Genomic DNA, 12,744 nt, shown 5'->3' on the forward strand with positions numbered 1-12,744 from the left:
AGTGTGTCTCCGTGCTGAAGAAACGCGCGCCGCTGCTGCTGGCGCGGACTCTGAACCTATGCTCTGAACACTGTGCGAGCCATCTTGACAGTGTTTTTTCCACCAGCGCAGAACTCATTGTTCCTTTTAATTGATAAAATAAATATAAAACGAAGGAGAAGCCTATAAAAAGGCCTGAAGCCCGGCCCGCGTTTTAGGTATGACGTGAAAATTGGCCCGAAGCCCGGCCCGAGGGGCATAAATGCAGGGGTTTAGTGAGACTCCCTCAGCGGCTAAATCACATATTGAACACACACGTTCAGTTTTTAATTGTAGTGTCTGTTCTCTAACTGAACTGGTTTTATGAAGATGATCGCAGTGGCGGTGGGAAAACGATCAGTGATTCAGTGATCCAGTAGCGGGGACCACGTAGGGCAGCAAAGCATTCTGGGAATTGTTGTCTTTCATCCCCATGAGACAAATACATTTTCTGTCTTTTCTCAGTCTAGAAAGCACTAAATAAAAAAATAATTTCCCATTTCTACTACATTAAGGACCCAGTTTAAATACAGATTCATCTTCCCAGCGCTGAAGTACTCCTTTTAAAATGCATCTAGATTACAGCGAAATGAAGCGATACGGTGCTCCACAGGGGTCAAAAAGGATATAAACAGTTCATTTTGACACAATCTCTTCTTGAAAACTCAGAGATGTGGATTTGATCGGCAATTAAATCACCACACGACCCTTAGTGTTTGGCCAGGGATTTTTACGCAGGTTTAGGGATAAAAACACTGACATTCTGGATTCAGACAGCAATAAAATCACCCACTAGCCGCTGTAGATGATGAAAATACCGTACGACCCCGAGAGAAACAGTTACCGTCAGCATAGGGCTATAGTCAGGTCTAACTGAAATGCATTCACATGCACTCGTCTTCTGTGCGCCACTGATAAACACAAACAGGGAATATTTCCTTTTGATATTCCTTGTGTGAATTTAATCTTCAGCTGATTACTTTTCAATACGAATCCAGGAAAACACACACATTTGAACGGTCCAATCAGATTGCAGCGTCTGAGAAACTAGCAAATAAACTTCAATCAAAATTTGATTTATATAGCACAATAAATACAACAGTAGTTGGCCATTGTGCTGTACAAGAGGATTAATACATAAATATAATAATGCAATAATAAAAATAAGTTTACATCAGAAACCCTACTTGATGAATTACTTGATGAAAAACGAATGAATTAAATGTGAAAATGAATGAATCTTCTGCTTTGCGCTCTGAATCTGTGATATAATCTGCTCTTATAGTATTTATTAAGAATGATATGCACATTTTATACTAATTTTTGGTGTTTTCTGTATAAACACCGAGATTTAGGGCTGCAAACATATTTTTTTTCCACATTTAGTCTATCAATGGCAAACATTAGCAGTCAATTTGGGATTTTTAATGTTTCTGATGATGATAAATCCAACTTTGATCACAAAAAGGAATAATTCAGGAATAAATTACACTTAACTATATATTCACATAGAGAGCAGATGATTTACACTGGAGGAATATTTCACTGCTTTACTGGAGTTATGATAAACACAGCCTTGATGAGCAGAAGAGCCTTTCTAAGTAGTAATAAAAAACGAAATGACTTCCTTAAACTGATCATGTACTCTTCACGAACGTCTTCAGAAAGAGAGATGATCTGAGACGTCCCACAAGGCCATTCTGACAGCGCTCCTCATGTTAGCGTGACACGAGCGCTCTGATCACTGGAACAAAGCGTTTGATTGATCATATTAACGCCCCTGTTCCATAGATTTATGCATTTTAATCCCGGTTATTGATGCCGGCAGACTGTAGCGTGTCCCATCCTCATTACGGATGCGATAAGAGCAGTTGTTTACATGCAGGATAATTTATGGCACTTGAGAGGGGAAATGGCAACTCTGTTCATAAGCATCATTTTCGGAGCGACGGCTGCCGAGATACAAGCATCTGCTCCTTCAGACGGCACTTCAACAAAACAGCTTTGGATTCACTCCAAGCGGAAAACAAAATATTCTGCTGACCGAGTGCCGGACAAACTGATGACTGCAGCCATCACACAAAAACTGCTTTGAATTTCTTCTGTCTTTTTTGGTTGGATGCACGAATTTGCAAGCCTGCCATAGTCATACTCTAGTCTAGTCAGAATATGAGTCTGATGCTCATTGGGCTGTGATTATGAAGCGTTTCAACCCAACCAGGAAAGACCTCGATTGGACAGACCAACAACCAATCAGAGCAGCGGAGCGACGCATAACGTTAGTTGTCAAATGTCAACAGAACTCAACTGCACTGTGTTGCTAAGTCTGGGGTTTTCCCGTCGGTTGTTTTCCATGAAGCGACCTCAATTATCCTATTAGACCCAGGAATACCAACTTTAGCAGAAACCTTGCCAAAATAACACACATTTAACACACAAACGCCATTTTTTGTGGAGCACCCCCCGAGGAGCTATTGGGCTTGTTTTGGGCTAGTATTTGCCGTATTTGTTGTAAAAACTTGGCAACTCTGTCAGCACGCGCTGGAATAAGTAATGTTAAAAGAAAAAGACGAGTGTTGTAATAAACTGAATTTAAGGATACTCGGAGCACTTCCCAACACGATCATCATTTCTAAGAGAAATACTGAAGGTGATTCAGATACGAATAAGCTCTCCGTTTAGGATTAGAGCAAACTCAACCCAAGAGCCTTTGATGACGAGATGATTACGCTACTGTTGATCATCACTGTAAAAAAATGCTCTTCTTACTCAGTATTTTTGTCTTGTTTCTAGTCCGAACATCTAAAAATTCTTAAAACAAGAAGATTTACTAGACAAGCAAAAGTAATTATCTTGGGGAAAAATAACTCAAAATGAAGAGAGTTTTTGCTTAAAATAAGATAAATAATCTGCCAGTGGGGTGAGAAAAATAATCTGGTAACACTTTATTTAAGGGTTCAGTTATTAACTATTAACTAGTGTCTTATGATCATGTATATTACTATGATATTGTCTGTTTATTAGCACTTATATTAATGAAATATAAAGCTCATATTAATGCCTTATTCTGCATGAGCTTATTCTACATCCCTTAATCCGACCCAATACCTAAACTTAAACACTACAAAAACTACCTTACTAACTATTAATAAGCAGTAAATTAGGAGTAAACTAGCAGTAATTTATTGAGGCAAAAGTCATATTAATAGTGAATATGTGTTCCCCATACTAAAGTGGTATAATTTTGTTGTTTTCTGTTTGAATTAAAATTATTTTTCTTACCCCATTGGCTCGCTTCATTTTGAGTTATTTCTTCCCAAAACAAGACAGTAATTTTTACATGTCTAGTATAACTTCTTGTTTTAAGAATTTTTAGATTTCTAGAAACAAGACAAAAATACTAAGTAAGAAAAGCATTTTTTTTGCAGTGATCTGTCCGTCATCGGCTAAAGCCCGCCCTGATGATCTCATTGGTCAATTTCTGTTCAGGCATAATTACTCCTCTGTTGATCAAGTCCAGACAGAACCAGAGCTCAAATGTTGTGGGCGGGGCTGAGTTTGGCTGGGGGCGGGGCAGAGTTTGTCTGTGGGCGGGGCTGAGTTCGGCTGCCATCCAGGATACGAATCAGCATCTTTGCTCCGGCTCATGGCCGCCGCTGGGATGGCATGTGCAGCGCTCTAGGCGGGATGGAGAGAAAAGGAGCTGGTCCTGCTGTCTCCAGGCCCGTTCCAGAGAGTGCAGTGGAGCGTGCTCATCACTGCAAAATATGCTTTACTTAGTATTTGTGTCTTGTTTCCAGTCCAAATGTATTGCTTTTTAAAAGTACTAAATTGAGAGAAGATCATACAGTTGTGTTTCAGTGATTAAACCAAATGTTCTCATTACATATTACAGTAATCTTGTGTTTGAAGCAATGATAATGTGGGCTGAGAATATGTGCAACTGAATGAAAGCATGAGATCAGGTTTTGACAGAATGACTACCTGTGTTACAAGTGTGATCAGATTGGATTTTTGTACTTAGAGTTCTGAAAATGTACACCTTGTGAAAATAGTACCAAAGAGAATAAAACAAGAAAAAAGAAAATGTAAATTGTTGTTAAAAAAAAATGATTTGGTTTTTGATTACTAAAATTAAATGTCTCTATTAAAATGGAGTTTAAAATAAAAGGAACCCAGAAAAATTAATGGAAAAACGGATTTTGAAAAATAAAATAAATGAAATTTGGGCAAAAATAAAATGGATTTCATAGGGCCCTAAACACGTCATTTTCAATAAGTTGTTGCTCCACTTGGACAATGGAATTTGGGCAAAAAATAAATCGGATTTCACAGAGCCCTAAAAATGGCAGCCTGAGCAAACAAGCAGAGTATTTGCTGCCGTTAATGCAGATTTTAACGACAAATAAAGTTTGTTTTATGTTACATAAAAATATGAAAAACTCACCAATGGAGAGTCAAAAGTCTCAATATTTCTCATCAATGATCCGAGCTGCTCTACATTCATTGTTTAGTGAGTTACTTACACTAGATGACAACTACACTTATTGAAAAATATTAAAAATATTTTGTTTGTTTAACTTAAAAAAGTAAGTAACCTGGTTGCCTTAAAATTTTAAGTTTATTGAAATTGGAAAATTGGTTTAATAATTAGAAACTCAAAATATGAGTGTATCTGAACCACATAAAAAAGTGATAAATCATGAAAATAGCACAATTTGGTTTCACTGCATCATCAGAAATAAAACACACATTTACAGTTTAAAATGCCATCATGATTTTCAGACAGCAAAAAAATGCTTTTCTTACTTAGTATTTTTGTCTTGTTTCTAGTCCAAACATCTACAAATTCTTACATTAAGAAACATTTACTAGACAAGCAAAAGTAATTGTCTTGTTTTGGGGAAAAATAACTCAAAATGAAGAGAGTTTTTGCTTAAAATAAGATAAATAATCTGCCAATGGGGTGAGAAAAAATCTTAATTCAAACAGAAAACAAGATTATTTTTTTAATAAATAAAACAAGACAATAATTTGCACTTGTCTAGTAAATGTTTCTTAATGTAAGATTTTTTAGATGTTTGGACTAGAAACAAGACAACAATACTAAGTAAGAAAAGCATTTTTTTGCAGTGTGGGATGAGAACGGCCGCTTTGGCCCCGCACCAGAGAGACAGGTGAGGGCCCCGACGGGGTTTATGAACAGGATTGTCGCCTCATCTCCACACCCCAACTGTTGATGTGTCTTAATAACAGCGTGAGTCATCTGGCATCAGCGAGCGGAGCCAGTGAAGTGTGCAGAACCAGTCTGCCGCGGACCGGACCGGATCCAGCCCAGAGCTCCTGCTTTTGTTCAACAATCAGGCCGGCGGACTGGCCTTTGTGTTTGTGGGACGGAAGATGCTGGCGCGACGAGGCCGTGCCAAATATAACATGGGAGTTAAGCAGCATCCCACACTCCAGTGTGGAACAATCATCAGACAGGCCCAAAAGATTACATCAGACCCCACTCACACCGCAAAAAATGCTCTTCTTACTCAGTATTTTTGTCTTGTTTCTAGTCCAAACATCCAAAAATTCTTAAAACAAGAAGTATTTACTAGACAAGCAAAAGTAATTATATTGTTTTGGGAAAAATAACTCAAAATGAAGAGAGTTTTTGCTTAATGCAAGACGCTTCAACTTTCAGCAGTGACTCCTGTGACCCGTCTCTGAACCCTCAGGCGCGCTAGCAAAGCCGACAGCCACGCCTCTACTACCGCGGGCGTTTTATTTTCCCGCTTTTTCGAATGTTAATTTTCACCTTCGAAATTCTTTTTTTTTTTGTTACGAATATTCGTTGACAGCCCTAAGGGTTACCTCTGATGTATTTTAAATTTTAGGTGTGTAGTTTGAAGGGCAGTGTGCAATTGGTTGGTTAACAGTAGTCTGTGTATGTACTGCAGGTATTGTGTGCGACTGTGTGTAGTGCGTGTGTATAAGTGATAGTCACGTATTTTTTATTTGTTTTTAAACAGAAGGCAATGTATTGTATGTGTCCAAGACAAATATCCTTCGGGATAATAATAAAAGTCAATCAAAACAAAACATGGTCTCTTAATTTTTTCCAGAGCTGTATACACTCCCCTAAAGGATTATTATGAACACACACTAATACTGTGTTTGACCCCTTTCTCCTTCAGAACTGCCTTAATTCTCCGTGGCATTGATCAACAAGCTGCTGAAAGCATTCTTTAGAAATGTTGGCCCATATTGATAGGAGAGCATCTTGCAGTTGATGGAGATTTGTGGGATGCACATCCAGGGCACAAAGCTCCCGTTCCACCACATCCCAAAGATGCTCTATTGGGTTGAGATCTGAGGACTGTGGCGGCCATTTTAGTTCAGTCAACTCATTGGCATGTTTAAGAAAGCAATTTGAAATGATTGGAGCTTTGTGACATGGTGCATTATCCTGCTGGAAGTAGCCATCAGAGGATGGGGACATGGTGGTCATAAAGGGATGGACATGATCAGAAACAATGCTCAGGTAGGCCGTGGCATTTAAACGATGCCCTATTGGCACTAAGGGGCCTAAAGTGTGCCAAGAAAACATCCCCCACACCATTACACCACCACCACCAGCCTGCACAGTGGGAACAAGGCATGATGGATCTCATTCTGTTTACGCCAAATTCTGACTCACAGAAATCGAGACTCATCGGACCAGGCAACATTTTTCCAGTCTTCAACTGTCCTATTTTGGTGCAAATTGTCGCCTCTTTTTCCTATTTGTAGTGGAGATGAGTGGTACCCGGTGGGGTCTTCTGCTGTCATAGCCCATCCGCCTCAAGGTTGTGTGTGTGGTGGCTTCACAAATGCTTTGCTGCATACCTCAGTTGTAACGAGTGGTTATTTCAGTCAAAGTTGCTCTTCTATCAGCTTGAATCAGTCGGCCCATTCTCCTCTGACCTCGAGCATCAACAAGGCAATCTCTCCCACAGGACTGCTGCAGACTGGATGCTCTTCCCTTTTCACACCATTCTTTGTAAACCCTAGAAATGGTTGTGTGTGTAAATCCCAGTAACTGAGCAGATTGTGAAATACTCAGACCGGCCCGTCTGGCACCAACAACCATGCCACGCTCAAAATGGCTTAAATCCCCTTTCTTTCCCATTCTGACATTCAGTTTCAAGATACCATTTAACTCTTAACTCAGCATTTCTGATCATTCATGGCCCACAGAATCAGGGAATCCAGTCATAAAAACAGCATTTAATGCCTAACAGCATTAACGCAGGATTTCTCAAATTTTGATGAATTAATTAAAAGCAGGTCACCTTAATCACATCCCGATATAGACTAGAGTCTGGGAATATTAGACCACAAGAAGATGCAAATATGAATCCTGCATGATCTGTGTGTCTGTGTGAATGAATGGTTTAATTTCACACACACGTGTACACGTACAAACACACACACACACACACACTCACTCACTCACTCACTCACTCACTCACTCACTCACTCACTCACTCACACACTCACACACTCACACACTCACACACTCACACACTCACACACTCACACACTCACACACTCACACACTCACACACTCACACACTCACACACTCACACACTCACACACTCACACACTCACACACTCCAGAAAAATTTAAATACAACACATTTCTAAAAACAAAAACAAAAAACATTTCATAGAAATAAAATAAAAAAGTTTTATAAATTGTTGTTTTTGTATTCAGTTAATTAGACATTGTTTTTTGATTACTGAAATAAAATTTAACCATTCAAATGGAGAATCTGGAAAAGCCCTAAAGATGGCCGCCCGAGCAAACAAGCAGAGTATTTGCTGGTGTTAATGCAGATTTCAAAGTCAAAAGTCGAGAGTCAAAAGTCTCAATATTTCTCATCAATGATCCGAGCTGCTCTACATTCATTGTTTAGTGAGTTCCTTACACTAGATGACAACTACACTGTACACATATTTAGTTGGTTTAACTTATAAAAGTAAGCAGCCTGGTTGCCTTTTATTTTTAAGGTTATCTTTCATTTTAATTTTAAGGTTATTGATACAATGAAGGAAATTGGTTTAATAAATAGAAACTCAAAATATTATTTTATCTGAACCACATAAAACATGTGATAAATCATGAAAATAGCACAATTTGGCATATTTCACTGTCATCACAAATAAAACACACAATTACCCAATCCACTCAGAAGAAAAAAGATTCAGGCCCTTCATAGATATGACATTCAAATTACGTTTACTTTTCTTAAACATATCTAATTTTATCTGAGCTTAATTAAATTCTGTTCAATCAACCTAATATATTTAAAACGGAAGTTTACTTAATTAATTTCTGGTAAAACTACATAAAATATTTGAGCTGACATAACTGAGTTTGTCCAATAAGTCATTTTTGCATTTTATTTCTAAAAATATGCGCGTTGTTATTTAAAAGTTTTAAAGGTAAATAAATTGATGTGTTCACCTTACATAATAAACTTTTATACATTTAACATAACATTATTAAGTAAACGGCACATATAAATATTATGTAACAGCAACAAATTCAAATAGTTTGTATTTACTCAAAGACATTTTGCTTTACTGGAATTTCTTTTGTTCATGTAAATAAATTGTTATTTGTAAAACTTGCTCAAAATGCAACCACTTGCCGCATCTTTTTTAAGTAAATTCAACAAGTCATTTTTTTGAGTGTAGCTCAGTTATGTCAACGACTTTCTCCTTTTTCTGACAGTTTAAAAATGCCATCCTGATTTTCAGACAGCAAGGCATTGTGGGTTAGCGCTTACGCTTGTCATATCAGAAGCAGCGCGCCAAACGTCCCAGATGAGAGGGTTTAGGTGACCCTGCATTAATATTCATGAGCTCGCTGAACTACATAAACAAAACAAAGCCTCTTGCTTCTTGTGTCCCCACAAAATTAAGCATTTAATCAGTTTGGCCCTTCACCGCCACACCGTCACCGCGCCTGTCACAATTAATGACGTCTAATTTGAACAGCAGACGTGTGACTGATACGACCATTAGAGGCACAATGAGCACAACGACACGTCAGCCATTAATCAATCGCACCGAGATCATTGTGCTGATGATCCTCACAGACGTGTGAAGACATTTCTGTTCATGGGGGGGGGGACGAACTGTGCCAGATTGCTGTAGGGGTGAAACCGCACATACTGGTACCGTCGAGACGGATGAAGGGCCTGTCAGGAACACACACACACACACACACACGTTTGGGGACATTCCATAGGCGTAATGGTTTTTATACTGTACAAACCGTATTTTCTATCCCCTTACACTGCCCCTAAACCTACCCATCACACACACACACACACACACACAGCCCCTAAACCTAAACCTACACACACACACACACACACACACACACACACTGCCCCTAAACCTACCCATCACACACACACACACACACACACACACACACTGCCCCTAAACCTACCCATCACACACACACACACACACACACACACACACACACACACACACAGCCCCTAAACCTACCCATCACAGGAAACATTCTGCATTTTTACTTTCTCATAAAAACTCCTCCTGTGTGATTTATAAGCCTTTTGTAAAGTGGGGCCATGGGTAATGTCCTCATATTTCACCCTCTCCTGTAATACCTGTGTCATACCCATGGCATTATACACATTTGTGTCTTAGTACTTACATTTGGGCACTTGCTTTTTTTTCTTCCTGAAGACAAATTTTTTACTTCTCTAGTAAATGTTTCTTAATGTAAGAATTTTTTGATATTTTTGACTAGAAACAAGACAAAAATACTGAGTAAGAAAAGCATTATTTTGCAGTGAAGAAAGAGTAAATAATGTGAAGGATAATGACAATTATTCTTTTAATTAAGCATTTCTGACTCTCTGCTGCCTCATGTGGTGACACTCAACAGGGCGCTTAAGTAATTATTTCCACATTATTAACCGTGATTTCCATGCATATTTTCTGTGTGTGTTTCTGTAAAGCGCCGGGACTCATTAATCGGTTTTGGAGGGACAAAGGGAAGCGTCTGTCGCTCTGCAGCGGCCGATAAAACCCAACGAACGCCTGAATCCCAGCAGCCCGATCCGAGCAGAAAGGTCACAGTCACGCTAATAACGAACTCCAACCACGGCACGGAGACGCAGATCCGGCCTGAGAAATCCATCAGAGATTCAGAGATTCATGAGGGCACACTGCTAAAAATGCTCTTCTTACTCAGTATTTTTGTCTTGTTTCTAGACCAAACAACTAAAAATTCTTAAAACAAGAAGATATACTAGACAAGCAAAAGTAATTGTCTTGTTTTGGGGAAAATAACTCAAAATGAAGAGAGTTTTTGCTTAAAATAAGATAAATAATCTGCCAATGGGGTGAGTAAAATAATCTTGTTTTCTGTTTGAATTAAGATTATTTTTCTCACCCCATTGGCAGATTATTTATCTTATTTTAAGCAAAAACTCTCTTCATTTTGAGTTATTTTCCCCAAAACAAGACAATTACTTTTGCTGGTCTAGTAAATGTTTCTTAATGTAAGAATTTGTAGATATTTTGACTAGAAACAAGACAAAAATACTGAGTAAGAAAAGCGTTTTTTGCAGTGAATCAAACCAGCTTTATCCCTCATATGAGTGCCGCGGTTCGGCCTCCTGCAGTCGAGTCTCATTAAACGGACAGATCAAGAGGAGGAGACACTGGCCTCTGCTGCCTCCTTCTCATCCACATCCATCTGTTACACCATCAATTCACTTTTCCAGCACAGATTTTAAAGGCACATGGAAGATAAATGAAGCCAAGAGCATTGAGAAAAAAACGACAGCATGCCGCAACGCTCGTGTGGATGTTAGTAGAAGTGATCCTGGTCACTCAAAAACAATGTTTCCAGCATTATTATTTGTATTTTGTGTAAATATATGTTTTGTTAAAGGGTTAGTTCACCCAAAAATGAAATGTCTGTCATTACCTCCTCTTCCTAATGTCGCTCCACACCCGTAAGACCTCCGTTCATCTTCACACACAGTTTAAGATATTTTATATTTAGTCCGAGAGCGTATGCAAGTGTATGCACACTATACTGTCCATGTCCAGAAAGGGAATAAAAACATCATCACAGTAGTCCATATGAGACATCAGTGGGTTAATTAGAGTCTCTTGAAGCATCCAAAATACATTTGGGTCCAAAAATAACAAAAACTACGACTTTATTCAGCATTGGCTTCTCTTCCGGGTTTGTGTTCAATCCTCAAATAAAGATTCAAATTATGAATTTTATGAATTGAATTGGGTTATGAATCAGCGAATCGATTCATGATTCGGATCCCGAGTCAAACTGCTGAAATCACGAGACATTGGCGATCCGAATCATGAATCAATTCACTGATTCATAACCGTTTGAATCTTTGTTTGCGGATTGAAAACTGATAAAATACTGCAGTGACTAAAAAAATTAAATATATCATCTTGTACTTCTACATGTACTGGTCTTTCTTCTCTACATTATGCTGTATATCGAGTTAATCGCTTCCCAAACAAGAACAAATGTAGGGGCGGGGCTTGATCACATCTGTGGGGAATTGATTGGATGGTGGTGGTTTGCTATTGGCTGATCTCATGTGAGTGACAGGTTGCCCCGCCCTCGTCATCAGAGAAGAGAATATATATAATAACAATTAATATTTTTGCCAGCTGGGTCACATTTGGCAGGTAATCTTAGTTTTAAGTCTTTTTAATGTGTAGTGGCAGATACAAACAACCCACAGCTCACTGATGCATAATTCACATATCACCGACAAACACACACACACACACACACATACATATTTGGCATTTCCCCTTTAAGATGTGTGAGAGTTAGAGTTGGTTGATGCGTTGTTCCGGCGCAAGAACAAAAAATTTAAAAAAATATGACCGTTCTGGTCACATGAAGCAATCCTGTCTCTGTGTATCTTTGATAGCTTACAGAGCTACACATGAATATAAATAAAGTACTAGAAAGGTTAGATATGCTACTTACTCATTCAAATGTGATGTTATTCAGATGTAAAACGTGTAGGACTTCCTTCTTAAGTGTAGATCATAAATCGGCTCTAATGGAGATCACAGGCAAACCCGGGTCAACCATGAACTATTAGATTCATCTGTGAAGAAAAGCAAGAGTGCAGATGAACAACTAATTTAAAAATAAGTAATTAAATACATAAAATAATTGCATGTGCCACAGATGGTGAAGCTTTTGCAGTGCAACTTTAACCCTGTAAAGCAGGGCTATTCAAATCTTACCCTGGAGGGCCAATGCTGTGCAGAGTTTAGCTCCAACCCTAATCAAACACACCTGAACTTGCTAATCAATGTCTTCAAGATCATTAGAAAATCACAGGTGGGTGTGTTTGATCAGGGTTGGAGCTAAACTCTGCATCGCAATGGCCCTCCAGGGTAAGATTTGAATAGCCCTGCTGTAAAGCCTTACATAAGAAATCATCAAATAAATAGTCCAAATTTAACTGTTTACTGAATCATTAGACAAAATATTTTAAAAGTTTGCATGTTTTTTTGTTGTTGTTGTTATTGAGTGCTTTTATGGCTCATATAGTCTATTATAGTGAGCATATGGAGGAAAAAACAGCTTTTATTGAGCAAAAATATGCAATTTGCTGCAGATATTGATATTTATATAGACTAAA

The 12,744-nt window shown here is 38.5% G+C and overlaps 1 long non-coding RNA gene across 3 annotated transcripts in view; it reads right to left on the reverse strand.

Annotated features, from left to right (window-relative positions):
* The window catches only part of LOC137062617 (uncharacterized), a 213,010-nt gene that overhangs the window by 124,980 nt on the left and 75,286 nt on the right, over window positions 1–12,744 (reverse strand). For all 3 annotated transcript variants that reach the window (XR_010901257.1, XR_010901258.1, XR_010901259.1), the window contains exon 4: window positions 12,078–12,201. This is a non-coding gene — a long non-coding RNA (uncharacterized lncRNA). The remainder of the gene's footprint in view (window positions 1–12,077; window positions 12,202–12,744) is intronic.

Source organism: Pseudorasbora parva, chromosome 23 (assembly GCF_024679245.1).
Source record: "Pseudorasbora parva isolate DD20220531a chromosome 23, ASM2467924v1, whole genome shotgun sequence".
NCBI classification, from domain to species: Eukaryota; Metazoa; Chordata; class Actinopteri; order Cypriniformes; family Gobionidae; genus Pseudorasbora; species Pseudorasbora parva.